This window comes from Zalophus californianus, chromosome 4 (genome assembly GCF_009762305.2).
Source record: "Zalophus californianus isolate mZalCal1 chromosome 4, mZalCal1.pri.v2, whole genome shotgun sequence".
Lineage (NCBI taxonomy): Eukaryota > Metazoa > Chordata > Mammalia > Carnivora > Otariidae > Zalophus > Zalophus californianus.
This window is the reverse complement of record NC_045598.1, coordinates 95,118,931-95,133,184: the sequence shown is the minus strand read 5'-3', so window position 1 is coordinate 95,133,184 and position 14,254 is coordinate 95,118,931. Positions and strand designations below refer to the sequence as shown.

General features: G+C 37.3%; 1 protein-coding gene across 3 annotated transcripts in view; it reads left to right on the top strand.

Moving 5' to 3' along the window:
• SLC16A1 (solute carrier family 16 member 1) overlaps nt 1-14,254 on the top strand; it is a 58,153-nt gene that overhangs the window by 18,604 nt on the left and 25,295 nt on the right. Inside the window, exon 2 of one of the 3 annotated variants that reach the window (XM_027590530.2) lies at nt 4,277-4,367. The exons of the other annotated variants lie outside the window; for them this stretch is intronic. The gene's annotated coding sequence lies outside the window, so the exon portion shown is untranslated. The remainder of the gene's footprint in view (nt 1-4,276; nt 4,368-14,254) is intronic. 3 annotated transcript variants of the gene reach the window in all.

The following is a 14,254-nucleotide window of genomic DNA, read 5'->3' as shown; positions in this document are numbered from 1 at the left end:
GTGGATGGAATTCAGGGAGTCTCTGAACTTGCTGGAGAAAAAAAAAAATACATCTTTTCATTAACTTCTACATAAAATTTAGATTTATTTCAACTATGAATGTAGGCAACAAACCATAAGTAGTTTTAGCAGTACCTGTGACTTTGTTATCAATAGAAATCACATTTTCATATAATATGGTGGTTGCAGCCATCTTGAAATTATTTAAATTCATCATTACTTCAAAATTACTGTGGTTATTAGACCTACTACTAGATCTTATCTGATTTGTTTTTAAAAGCACATATCAATTAAAAATATATTTTGACAATTATGTTTGTATTTCATGCATTTAAAAACATAATTCTGACAAGAATAATGACAGGTTTTACCAAACTCTCAAAGGAATCTGTGGCACCAAAGAGGCTAAGAACTTCTGCTCCTAACTCCTCCTAACTCTTACATGTCTGTTCTGATACAAGAATGGTTAGCCAGAAGCTATGATGAAATGTAGCATACAAATCATGGTGTCACAGGTTTATGTAAATTATTTGGTCATTGACTTTTGTGTACTAAATCATAAATTTTGATCTCACAAATAATGGGGAACAAAATGCTTGTGTGTATTTTCTAAGGTCTAGTGAGATGATTTCTATAAAATTGGGTGGAATAATTTTCCTTTGTATTCAGGAAGTATAGGTTTATATAACTTTAAATTACATTTCCAAAATTCTGTCTCTTTTAATTTTTAAAAAATTTAAAAATTTTTAAGTAATCTCTACACCCAACATGGGGCTTGAACTCACAACCCCAAGACCAAGAGTTGCACGGTCCACTGCCTGAGCTAGCCATGTGCCCCCCAAATTCTCTTAAATGCCATAAGTTAAATGGAATAGGGGGTGTCTTTATTGACTTGGGACTTTCCTGCCCTCTTTTGGATATATCAGCAAAGGTGCTTCATATCTTATCTTCACAAGTTTACTCTATTAGATGCAGGATTTTATTTTGCTCAGCTAAGTGAATCCCTAATGGTGTCAGTGGAATTCAGGTTTGAAATACCTCCTCTGGAGATTAGAAATACACATCCTTGGGGTGCCTGGCTGGCTCTTTCAGAAGAGTGTGCGAGTCTTGATCATGCGTGAATTTGAGTCCCATGTTGGGTGTAGAGATTACTTAAATAAAAATGAAAGAGGGGCGCCTGGGTGGCTCAGTCGTTCAGTGTCTGCCTTCGGCTCAGGTCATGATCTCAGGGTCCTGGGATGGCGCCCCAAATCGGGCTCCCTGCTCAGCGGGAAGCCTGCTTCTCCCTCTCCCACTCCCCCTGCTTGTGTTCCCTCTCTCACTGTGTCTCTCTCTGTCAAATAAATAAAATCTTAAAAAAAAAAGACATCCTTTTTTTTTTAAGATTTTATTTATTTATTTTGAGAAAGAGGGAGTGTGAGAGAGAGAGAGCACGACGGGAGGGGCAGAGGGAGAGGGAGAAGCAGGCTCCCCGCTGAGCAGGGAGCCTGACACGGGACTCAATCCCAGTACTCTGGGTTCATAACCTGAGCTGAAGGCAGACACTTAACCGACTGAGCTCCCCAGGTGCCCAAGACACATGCTTTCTATTGTGATTGTGTAATGATGTTGTTTGTATTTACTCTGTCACCTAGAATACTACTTGATGGAGTTAGTAGAGGGAGAACGAATGGTTTAACAATTACTGTAGTTTCCAGGAAAATAAAACACTCATTTGAAATTGTATATTTCTAATAAAGGAACTGATAATTATCTTAAAAGACAGTATAGTATTGTCAACAATTAAGAAGGCTATTTAAGTTTGTTTATTTTTAAGATTTTATTTATTTGTCAGAGAGAGAGAGACAAGCAGGGGGAGTGGCAGGCAGAGGGAGAAGCAGGCTCAAGGAGCAGGGAGCCTGATGTAGGACTTGAACCCAGGACCCCGGGATCATGACCTAAGCCCAAGGCAGATGCCTAACCATCTGAGCCACCCAGGAGGTTAAATTTTTCAAAAGTAGTAAGAATAGTCTCTGTCCTTAATTCATGATCTAAAAGCACACACCTAAACTAATTAGGGAAGTAGTTACTTTTTTTTTTTTTAAAGATTTTTATTTATTTATTTGACAGAGAGAGACACAGTGAGAGAGGGAACACAAGCAGGGGGAGTGGGAGAGGGAGAAGCAGGCTTCCCGCAGAGCAGGGAGCCTGATGCAGGGCTCGATCCCAGGACCCTGGGATTATGACCTGAGCCGAAGGCAGACGCTTAACGACTGAGCCACCCAGGGGCCCCAGGAAATAGTTACTTAAAAAGAGAGAAGTAGACATACAGTTTAGTGTCTTAGAGTTTTCAGAACACTACCTAAGAAGCGCTAAGATGTCATGGAGGAAATTAACTCCATGTGGCATGATGTATTCAGAAAAACAATAAAGATATTGGTGGGCTAGAGTAGATTTTTAGTATTAGATAAAATTAGAATTATGGAAATTGTCAGTAAATGAAAATTTCATTTTTATAAATTACTAAATGCTTTTATTACATCAATATGTGAATTTGGACTAAAACTATACTATCTTTTTGCCTTTGTTTCTGATATGGTCTTTAAGGTCTCCTAAAGCAGTGGTGCCTCTTGAATTGTCCTTTTCTTCCTAAGGAATCATGCAGTTGACTTTCTCTTCCCTTTGCTCATTCACAACTGAGATTTTTTTTTTTTAAAGATTTTATTTATTTATTTAAGAGACAGAGCGAGAGAGCACAAGCAAGGGGAGCAGTGGAGGGAAGGGGGAGAAGCAGGCTCCCCGCCGGGCAGGGAGCCCAATGCGGGGCTCCATCACAGGACCTTGGGATCATGACCTGGGCCGAACGAAGGCAGACACTTAACCGGCTGAGCCACCAAGGTGCCCCTCATAACTGAGATTAACTGAAGTGTGATTCCATCATGAATTCTAAATACATACTTCAAAAGTCCCTTACTTTTCCCTCCTCTACTTCCAACTCTTCCATAGTAGCATTACCAGAATATCTCTTCTTTTTCCCTTTCCTTCTTTCCTCTCTGGTTTATGAGATAAAAAGGCCTCAATCTTTGCTAATAAGTGTGATAAGTGCTAATGATACAACAGTATGAAGGAAAAGGAAACTTGTAAGTATACATTTTAATTGTGACTGATATAATAAAGAATTGGTTCTATGAATTATGCTTAAAGCTTTGAAATATCCGTAGAAGTTTTTTTCCAATTTCTGGACATCCTCATCTGCCTCCTTATCCCTGCAAATAAGTCCCACTATTAAAGAGAACGAAACTAACTTGATTTCATGGGTTTTGTCTTAGTTTATTATACTGTTATTTCCTAATATATATTAAAACATACATTAATTTCTTTGTGGCGTGACTTTAAGGGGTAGCCTAGGTAGCTAACCATAGTGAAGTGGGAAAGTTCTCTGAAGTTAGGGGCTTGCAGTAAAAAGTAAAAATGAGTTTACCACTTCATTTGACTAGGTGTCCAACTTTGGCCCAGGAATCTTAATGCTCAGCCCTGAGTAACCCACAGACCTGTAATGTTGAAGAGTTACCTGTTATTTAACTCATCTAATGTTAAATAAGCCATGAACTTTAAATGTAAAAAAAAATGAAGATTCAGTTATTGTCTGTCTTAAACCTTACTATAAAGTAGAAAGCCACGATTCAGAAATAATACGATAGATCTGGACACATCCCGAAAAATATTTCTGATACTAAATGGAAAAAGCAGGCTATAAAGCAGCATGAAATATAACCCCATGTTTATATTACATATATGCTTATGTATCACTATCCTAGAAGTTTAAGAGAATCTTCATCAAAATGTGAATAAGTGATATGAGGATGGCATGCAGTTGGGTGGGTGGGGGAATAGGAGGGAGGGAGAGAGAGAAAATCCTCAAGCAGACTCCCTGCTGAGTGCAAAGCCCGATGTGGGGCTTGATCCCTGAGATCGTGACCTGAGCTGAAACCAAGAGTCAGCTGCTTAACAGACTGAGCCACCCAGGTGCCCCCGGGCAGACTTTATTTTCTATTTATATCGGTATATCCTCTAATTTCTCTATAATGAGTATGTATAACTTGTCATCTTTTATTACTTTGCTACTTTGTGTTTTTTTATTATAAAGTAATGTATTATATATATAATTATAAAGTAATGTTGGTTGGAACAAATCAAACAACACAGTATATGGAAAGAGGATTATTATCTACCCCTCACAACCTCCAACCAGTATAAAGTTTCAGATACATTACCTTTTTTTTTCTTTCTTCCCTAGAATCTAAACTCCCTGAGGGCAGGGACCATGTCTGTTTAGTTTACTGCTTTCGCTCCAAGCACTCAAATTTTATTAAATGAATGGAAAAAAGGTTGGTGTATAACCTGGTATAATTTCTTAAAATGATTATATAGTCCTATTATGTTTAAGTTTAAAAACCTGAATTGCAAAAACATTCATGAAATTTAGGACATTGATAATTGATCCTCTTTGGGATCATAACACTAAAATCCTGCTTTTGTATGAATCTTTATTAACAAGGTATGCCCCTTCATTTGCATGAATAGAAACTAACCCTTGTTCTTTGGGATTGTAGTGTTTATAAAGAAAGTTACACCACAGTTTGTGCTTGGGTAGTGGAAAGGAAGGGTGCAATACCCAAGGAATGCAGTATGGCTCTTAGGAAGTTGTTAAATACAAGAATAAAGAATTAATCTGCTACTATAAGACTATTACTGGGGGCACCTGGGTGGCTCAGTCATTTAAGCAGCTGCCTGTTGGTTTTGGCTCAGGTCATGGTCTTAGGATCCTGAGATCGAGCCCTGCATCAGGCTCCGCAGGGGTCTGCTTGAGATTCTCTGCCTCTCCCTTTCCCTTTCCCCCCTCCCTTGGCTCGCACACCCTCTCTCTCTTTAAAATAAATAAATAAAATATATTTTTTTAAAGGACTGCAAGTTTTTATTATAGTTCTAGTAGTTAACATACAGTGTTTTATTAGTTTCAGGTGTACAATATAGTAATTCAGCACTTCCATACTTCACCCTGTATCATCACCTAATCACAAGTGCCCTCCTCAATCCCCATCACCTGTTTCACCCATCCTCCACCCACCTCCCCTCTGGTAACCAACAGTTTATTCTAATTGTCTGTTTCTTGATTTGTGTCTCTCTCTCCCCCTCTTATTTTTTATTTTTTTTAAAGATTTTATTTATTTATTTGACAGAGAGAGACACAGCAAGAGAGGGAACACAAGAAGGGGGAGTGGGAGAGAGAGAAGCAGGCTTCCTGTGGAGCAGGGAGCCCGACGTAGGGCTCGATCCCAGGACCCTGGGATCATGACCCGAGCCGAAGGCAGATGCCTAACGACTGAGCCACCTAAGTGCCCCCCTTTTATTTTTTAACTTTCGCTTACTTGTTCCTTAAATTCCACATATAAGTGAAATCATATGCTATTTTTCTCTGACTTATTTCGCTAAGCATTATACTCTAACTCCATCCATATCCTTGTAAATGGCGAGATTTCATTCTTTTTATGACTGTATGCCATTGTATGTATATACATTACCTCTTTATCCATTCATCAATCGATGGACACTTGGGCTACTTCCATATCTTGGCTATTATAAATAATGCTGCAATAAACATAGGGGTGCATGTATCCCTTTGAATTAGTGTTCTTGTATTTTTTGGGTAAGTACCCAGAAGTACGATTGCTGGATCGTGAGTTCTGTTTTTAACTTTTTGAGGAACCTCCATACTATTTTCCACAGTGGCTGCACCAGTTTGCATTCCCACCAACAGTGCATGAGGGCCCTTTTTCTCCACATCCTCACCAACACCTTTTGTTTCTTAAGTTATTGATTTTAGCCATTCTGAGAAGTGTGAGGTGATACCTGATTGTAGTTTTAATTTACATTTCCCTGATTATGAGTGATGTTGAGCATCTTCTCATGTGTCTTTTGGCCATCTATAGGTCTTCCTTGAGGAAATGTCTGTTCATGTCTTCTGCCTATTTTTAATTGGATTATTTGTTTATTTGGGTGTTGAGTTTTATAAGTTCTTTAAAGACTTTGGATACTAATCCTTTATTGGGTATGTTATTTGCAAATATCTTCTCCCATTCTGTAGGTTATCTTTCTGTTTTGGTGATTGTTTCTTTTCACTGCACAGAAGCTTTTTATTTTGATGTAGTCCCAATAGTTTATTTTTGCTTTTGTTTCCCTTAGGTCAGGAGACATACCTGGAAAGAAGTTGTTATGGCCAATGTCAAAGAAGTTACTGCCGGTTTTGTCTCCTAGGATTTTTATGGATTTAGATCTTTAGATCTTTAATCCATTTTGAATTTACTTTTGTGTATATTGTAAAAAGTGGTCCAGTTGCATTCGTTTGCATGTAGCTATCCAGTTTTCCCAACACCATTTGTTGAAGAGAGTATATTTTTGCCATTGGATATTCTTTGTTGAAGATTAATTGACCACATAATTGTGGGTTTATTTCTGGATTTTCTATTCTGTTCCATTGGTCTGTAGTTCTATTTTTGTGCCAATACCATTAATGTTTTGATTACTACAGCTTTGTGATTTAACTTGAAATCTGGAATTTTGATCCCTTTAGTTTTTCTTTTCTTTTTCACGATTGCTTTGGCTATTTCTGGTTCCATATAAACTGTAGGATTGCTTGTTCTACTTCTGTGAAAAGTGCTATTGGTATTTTGATAGGGATTGCATTAAATGTGTGGATTGCTTTGGGTAGCATAGACATTTCAACAGTATTTGTTCTTCCAATCCATGAGCATGGAATGTCTTTTCATTTCTTTGTGTTATAAGACTATTACTTTTCATCCTGGATGGTATTTAATAGCTAATGAGCTTCACTTTTTTCTTCTTGAAGTAGTAATTCACTAGGAGCAATGTTAAACTGAAGATTTATTGTTCTTCATACTATGTCCCCTTAGAAGTCTACTTACTCTTAGAAAATTGGGAGCCAGAACCCTAGTATTAAAAGATGCTAAGTGGGGTCTCATGTTTTGCTATTTGTCAGCTGTAGTAGAAATAGTTGCTAGTTTCTTTTCTTTTTTTTTTAAGATTTTATTTATTTATTTGAGAGAGAGAATGAGATAGAGAGAGAGAGCATGAGAGGGGGGAGGGTCAGAGGGAGAAGCAGACTCCCCGCTGAGCAGGGAGCCCGATGCGGGACTCGATCCTGGGACTCCAGGATCATGACCTGAGCCGAAGGCAGTCGCTTAACCAACTGAGCCACCCAGGTTCCCCTAGTTGCTAGTTTCTTGAAACCTTTTTATAATAAACATTTTAACAAGTTCACAATTTTTCATGCAATCTTAAGTTTTATATTAGATTATTTATTTATTTATTTGAAAGAAAGAGGGAGAGTGTGCGTGCAGAACCGAGTGAGAACCTGAGTGGGGGGGGAGGGGCAGAGGGAGAGGGAGAAGCGATATGGGGCTCTATCCCAGGACCCTGAGGTCTTGATCTGAGCTGAAAACAGATGCTTAACCGATTGAGCCACCCATATGCCCCAAAGGGAGAGAGATTTTTATTGGAATTAGTTTGTTATGCTTATAGTTTGCAAATCAGACTTTAAAAGTAAGTAGAAGTTTCTCTTTTCCTAATTTTGAAAATTCTGATTCTCAATTTAAAATGCATATTAATATATATCAATATTATATATTCTGAAAGTCTACAAGTACATTACTTACCTTTGAAAGAAATTGCACTGGTATGGGGAGAAGAGAAATAAAATACTAAGATTAACTCTCAACAGGGAAACCAGAACCTTGAATTGAGAGTTTCTACACATATCAGGGACCATACTTCTTTACCCCACCCACTTGCCTAAAATTATGCTTATTTGATTGAATGGATGCCAGAAATCATTGTCTTACAAGGAGAATTAAAGAGTGTTACAGATTCAGATTATTGAGCATGATATTGGTTGAGATTGACAAAAGAGAATTAAGTAAGTAAATATGTGTACATACATATGTATACACACATGTTACAATATTTGTATATTCACTACCTTTAAGCTTGCATATTACTTTGTTCATTTGCAGATACGATCAACTTCATCAGTTCTCTGTAGTACTTAAAAAACATTAAATCCTCTATTTTTCAATTTTTTAAAGATTTTATTTTTATTAATAAAATTTTAAAAATAAGATTTTATTTAATTTAATAAGATTTTATTTAATTTTATTAATATATAAAAATTTATTCTTATTTTGAGAGCATGCAGGAGGAGGGGCAGAGGAAGAGGGAGAGAATCTCCTGCAGATTCCACACTGAGGCAGAGCCTGATGCAGAGCTTGATCTCATGACTCTGATATCATGACCTGAGCCAAAATCAAGAGTCCAACACCCAGCTGACTGGGCCACCCAGGCGCTCCTAATTCTCTTTTTTAAAACAACTACAAGAGATTAGGTTTGACATTTAAAAATGTGGGTTGTTATAGCAACATCATAGGGCTGTTATTAGAGCATTAAACAAAGTCATGATAAATTAATTGGAAGTCTGCATCAGTGTAGTCCCAGTCAAGAAGAAATAAGCAAAAATTGATTTTTCACTTACTGTTAAGTCTTGGGCATTCTGTAGATTCTTATGGAATTTATTTTTTTTACTTTTCATTTTTTTAAGTAGACTCCATGCCTGGTGTAGAGCCCAACATGGGGCTTGAACTCACAACCCTGAGATCAAGACCTGAGCTGAGAATGAAGAGTCAGATGTTTAGGGGCCCCTAGGTGGCTCGGTCGTTAAGTGTTGACTCTTGATTTCAGCTTAGATCATGATCTCAGGATTGTTAGATTGAGCCCCATGTAGGGCTCAGCGGAGAATCTGCTTGAGATTCTCTCTCCCTTTGCCCCTTCTCCTGGCCACGCACTTCTCTCTCTCCCTCCCTCTCTAAAATAAATAAATCTTAAAAAAAAAAAAAAAAAAAGAGTCCTATGTTTAACTGACTGAGCCACCCAGGTGCCCCTCTTAGGGAATTTGTAGTTGAAGTTGCAAATGGCCAAAATTTCCCCATGTTTGTCATTCATTGAATAGCTTGCCTGGCTTTGTTGATGGTACAGCAAAAGTAGCTCTGATACTATAATAGTGATATATTGATCTAAAAGGTGATATATATTAATTGCCAGGAAGCCTTGTAGGAAAACTTAAACCCATTTCATGAAATAAGCCAGGAATATTTATAATGCATGTCATTTGGTGGTGGCACTAAATTCTATTCTCTGGAAGCCTTTCTCAATACTGGGTCTTAATGTTCATATGTCTCTGTGTTATTGATAAATTTGTATTTCTGCCTTTTCAAAAAATTTTAGCCTTGAGGTTTTCCTCAACTGAGCAAAAGGTAGTTGACTAGTATTTAAGGAAGATCCATAGAAAGTTGTCATTCATAACATAGAAAAGTGTTATGCTTGAACAATCTGTACATAAGACCGCAGTGGATAGAGAGGTAGCAGGAGGGCTGGAAATTAAGGGTATTGACTGTTTATGTTTGAGAAACCCTTGTCCCTTGATCTCTGACACACCACTCAGTCTTATTTTAGGTGGTGAAAAGCCCTTAGTTCAAACACCCTTCATTTCATCACATACCCTTTGGCACCTGATACATTTACTTGAAACAGCAGCTCTTTTCTAGATCACAGTAGAAATGAGGACAGATACAAATGTTAGGTTTCATCTGTTTCATGGTGCTCTGGGTCCTGACAGGTATATATTGTGAGCTTTCTGTTGGGAAAACTTTGACCAAATTCCTGGTTTGGGTAGAAAATACTCTCCAAGAATACATACGGTATTTGGGACAACAAAAAGAAATGTGAGGAGGGGGCGCCTGGGCGGCACATTCGGTTGAGTGTCTGACTCTTGGTTTCTGCCCAGGTGATGAACTCAGGGTCATGAGATCAAGCCCACCTCGACCATCGGCTCTGCACTCAGCACCGAGTGTGCTTGAGACTCTCTTTCCCTGTCCCTCTCCCCTTCCTCCCACCCATGTGCATGTGCACACGTGCTCGCTCTCTCCCTCTCTCAAATCCTTAAAAAAAATGTTGACGAGGATGACAGGGAATGCCTAATAAGCCAAAGAATTCTTAAAGGAAAGGAAATTATTATTTTGTTTTATAATAGAATTACCACATTTTTTTTCTTTTCAACTGACTAAATAAAAAGAGCAAAGATTTGACGTCCTTATTCAAAGTTACTGTAATACATGAGAGGTTATATATTTATAATTTTATCAAAGTATAAAATACATATATATAGTTCAAATAGACATGACTTAACAATGAAAAATAGTCCATTCTGCATCATCTCCTACCACCCTTTCCTGTATACATGTGCATCAGCTTTTTTCTGTAATTAATACATTCAAGTTACACATCATTATTTACTAAAGCACTTACAAAATACTGCCTAGCCCACAGAGATTCTGAATGCACCAAGATGATATACCATCTGAATCAGCCAAAAACCAATAGATATCAATTTAGTTACTTTTGCAATCAAGTAGAGTTAATGATTTGAAACAACAGCCATTCTCAAAGTGTGGTTTATGAGCCCCTCAAGGACCACAAGATTCAGGGTTGGAATCCTTAGATTGCACATTGTAACTAATCATTAAGGGATGATAGGGGCACCTGGGTGGCTCAGTTGGTTAAGCATCTGCCTTCGGCTCAGGTCATGATCCTGGAGTCCTGGGATCGAGCCCCACATCAGGCTCCTGGCTCAGCGGGGAGCCTGCTTCTCCCTCTCCCTCTGCTGCTTCACCTGCCTGTGCTCTCTCACTCGCTCTGTGAAATAAATAAATAAATAAATATCTTTAAAAAAAGATGATAGGTAATAGTTTATCAAATTTTGGTGTATCAAGGTAAAATATCCATAATTATCTGAAAAGACTATTAAAATACTCCCTTGTACAACTATGTATCTGCTTAAGGTTGCTTTAGACCAAAAACTTGGAGATCTGTTATATTAAAAAAAGAAATCTATTTTATATCTATGGGTAGGATAGTCTGACCATATAAATAGTGAAAAATCTAGAAATTATTAGTAATTAAAATATTGATATTTTTAGAGATTATAAATATGAGCTAAATATAAGTAAGATCTACAATTTTCATATATTATGAAGGACAAACGTAGAATCTTTCTTTAACAATTAGCAAATTGTTCATTTTTCTTCAAGAATAGTGTATTTAACTCTTTGTATCGCTGGTCAGATTTGCCCTCAATGGTAAGGGGAGATACAAACATTTGGAAGTTTGCAGAGCCAGGTTTATATTTTTCTAGGTTCTTTATATTGAGTTTGATCAAAACCATGTATTTCGTAACTGCTGAGTTTTTGGCTAGTTTAACAGTAGTATAGTTATATTTCTCCTCTCACTAGTGCTTTATGTTTTTTTAATGTTTTGTTCACAGTCTTTTGTTTCTTTCTGTTCTGTTTCAAGTGGAAAAGAAGGTAAAAGAAGGTGAGGTTTCCTAGACCTTGAATCTTGGGATTTACCTTGACACAGGTAGTTCTGTAAACCATGAAACTTGACTAGGGCCGGTAGTAAAGAGTAGTCGCTTATCCACATTAACAGCAATAGCTTCAGTAAATCAGCCTTCTGGATTTTCCATGTGAATGTTTCCATGTGAATTTGAAACCTAAAACTAGTCTACACTTAGTAACAAATTCTTTTAAGGTTATTGATTTTAGATACTTTCTGCCTCTTTTAAGTTCACCAACTGGCCCTTGTCATTTTAGGAAATGACAGTGGCTTTGTTTTAAATGTTGATGGAGAAAGTGTAGGGAACATAATGAGTAGGAGTGGGGGCAGAGCATGGGGCTAGGTAGGTAGCACAACTTCAGCTTTCCAGATTAGTTTACTTGCACAATTCCTGAGAGTCACGAGAAAAGGAAAAAAGGTCAGAAGGTGATTAGAGGAGAAATTAGGTGATTCTTGCACCATGGTCATTGTCAAGAAGTTAAAGTTGTTTCCCATTGTCCTTTACAAGGCAAACTGATGATGAACTTCCTCATCATTATATCACTTTTTTTTAATCTCCCCATCACTTTCAGGGAACTGCAAGAGAGTCATCAAATAATAACTAAGCTAATAGAAAAGCTACTGTGCACACTGTAAGGATTAAAATCTTAAACTTTAATCCCTTTTAGCCTCTGGACTTGAGTACTCCTTCTCAACGGGGCTCTGAATACTGTGTGAGGGAGCCTGTTCTCATAATTTACTTGTTGTATGAACCCTTTTGTTAATAGCTGAGATGTGGTCAGTTTAAAAGGAAATAATATATTTAGATAATGATAATACACATTTTTTTTTTACTGTGTACCATCAGAATTTTTTAAGTTAATACAGAGAGCCACTTGTCAGATGGTAGCAGAACTGTGTTGAATCCATATCTGTTTTTTTGAAGTATTGTTTTCAAAATTTGTATTCTCTTACACTTCTTGCTTCCTTCTGAATCTTTTTAAAGCTTCTTGAAGTTTTATTTTTTATTTTTTTTAAAGATTTTATTTATTTATTTGACAGAGAGAGACACAGCAAGAGAGGGAACACAAGCAGGGGGAGTGGGAGAGGGAGAAGCAGGCTTCCCGCAGAGTGGGGAGCCCAATATGGGGCTCGATCCCAGGACCCTGGGATCATGACCTGAGCTGAAGGCAGACACTTAATGACTGAGCCACCCAGGCGCCCCAAAAAGCTTCTTGAAGTTTTAAATCTAATTTTGACACTATGGAATAAGGTATTACTAACTTGATGAGGCAAGTCTTAGTGACTAAAGATTGTAACTGCTTTAACTAACCGGGACAAATCATAGCTGGCAGCTAAGCTCAAAGTTTAATCACGTCCAGCACGTATTAGCTGTTCGAGTCAGAGCTTGATGCATTAAATAGCTCTGCCGTCTGTGTGGATATCTCTCTATGTGTAAACAATCTGGGGCAAATTAATCTTTTTAGTGTTCTTTGAAAAATTTCAAGTGCTTTTCTCTTTTTTCATACTTAGATGAAGGAAAAACTCGTAAAAGTAATGCCTGGAGCAGTTCTGTTTAACATAATTTTAGAATTGAGACTGTTTTCTTTTAGCAGAACAAAGCAGTTACATAGCTTTTTATATTTATTCTGGTAGAAATTTTAGGAAGCTTCAACTTGTAAATATCTTTATCCCTCCTGAACCATAGGTAGTTAAAATACCCTAGGACAAAGAACTTTAATCTTTAACCTGAGTTATATTTTTAAGGGAATTATTCTTCAGATTTTCAGATTCAAATGTACTCTGAACTAAAAATCATCTCTCCTGAAAATGGATGCCTGGGGTCCTCTCCTTTCTTTTCCAGTTTGTTCCTTCCTTTTTCAGTTTGTTTTCTCCAAGAGCCCTTAACCCCTTTATGAAAGAAAGGTATATCTCTCGCTTATCCTAATTCTGACTATGATTCATTGCCCCCATACTATCAAAATCTCTGAGGTCCCCCAAACAAGAGAAAATTGCAGAATGCGTTGTCCCACAGTGTCCCATGACAGAAATCCAAAGAGGGGTTAGGTGGGAAATATTGGGGGAGGCAGGACTTTATTCCTTCTGGACAACAAACTCCTTCTTTCTCTGTTTTCTAAGTTAGAATTAGATTTAAAAAGTGGGATAGTTACCACAGGGATGGTGTCAATACATGTATTTCAATTAAAATGAGGTATGACTTTGTTTGACAGAAATCCGGCCAATTAGACTATATGGTATTTTCTATAAATTGGGCTAAATTGTTAGCACCAGAGTTTTGACAAATATATTTAAAGCACATAGAATACAACATATGATATGCCAGAAATTCTATTCTATGTAACTATTAAGCTTAACAAATTTTAAATGTAAAATTAATGTACAAGACAGTAAATATATTTTTTTGTCTATACAAAACCCTGCACATGGAAGTTATAGCAGCTTTATTCATAATTGCCAAAACTTGGAAACAACCAAGATTCTGTCAGTAGGTGAACAGATAAATAAACTGTAGTACATGTAGACAGTAGAATATTATTATATAGCACTTAAAAGAAATATGTTATGAAGCCATGTAACAACCTAGAGGATACTTAAATGCATATTACTAAGTGAAAGAAGCCAATTTGAAAAGGCTGTGTACTGTATGATTCCAACCCTCTGGCATTCTGGAAAAGGCAAAACTATGAAGACAGTAAAAAGATCAGTGGTTGCTAGGGGTTAGAGAGGAGGAAAGGATGAATATTGGGAGCACAAA